The sequence below is a fragment of the Penaeus monodon genome, chromosome 21, assembly GCF_015228065.2.
Source record: "Penaeus monodon isolate SGIC_2016 chromosome 21, NSTDA_Pmon_1, whole genome shotgun sequence".
Classification (NCBI taxonomy): Eukaryota; Metazoa; Arthropoda; class Malacostraca; order Decapoda; family Penaeidae; genus Penaeus; species Penaeus monodon.
In genome coordinates this window covers 11,545,944-11,546,682 of record NC_051406.1, presented here as the reverse complement: position 1 = coordinate 11,546,682, position 739 = coordinate 11,545,944, and positions in this window count along the sequence as shown.

Sequence of the window (739 nt, the reverse complement as noted above, 5' to 3'; positions counted from 1 at the left end):
GTAGATGATTCGGCAGCTAGACATAGATAGAAAGATATATTGGTAAAGAAAGACAGATGTTTGTGGGTCATTGAGAAGTGGGGGGGGGGAGGAGTTGAGGGAGCAGAACGAGAGGGGAGGAGGTGGGTGAGGGTGGAACGAGAGGACAGATGGGTAGAGAGAAGGTAAAAGGTAAATTTAGTGGATTTGGGTTAGGACAAGAAGAAGGTGGGTGAAGGGAGGGCAACAGGGGAGTACTTGGTCGAGAGGTAAACAAGAGGACGAAAGGAGAGGAGGGGGATGAGGGGCGGGGCTAGAGGGGAAAGTGGGAGGCGTAGGACAAGGGAAGAGGTGGGTAAGGAGTTAGACAAGAGGGAGAAGGAGGAAGGAATGAGGTTGGAAAGGGGAGGAAGTGAGAATGGGGGACAAGAGGGTGAAAGGGAGAGGTAGGAAAAAGAGGAAAGGAGCTTTGTGAGACGCGGGACATGAGAGGAGGGGAGGGAAGAGAGTCCGAAGGGAGGAGTTAGGAGGGTAAGACAAGAAGGAATGAGTTGGGAAAGAGGAGATGGGGAAAGGGAGGAGAAGAGGGAAGAAGGTGGGTGAGGGTATGTGAAGACAAGAGAGAGAACACGTAGTTTGGAGTTGGGAAAGCAGTAAAAGAAAAGGAACACAGGATTTTAGAGTAGTAATGGGTAGGATGCAGGGTATAAGTGACATTATCCTGGCCTTAGTTTCTCTTGCGAAACCGCTCTTGGTCAAG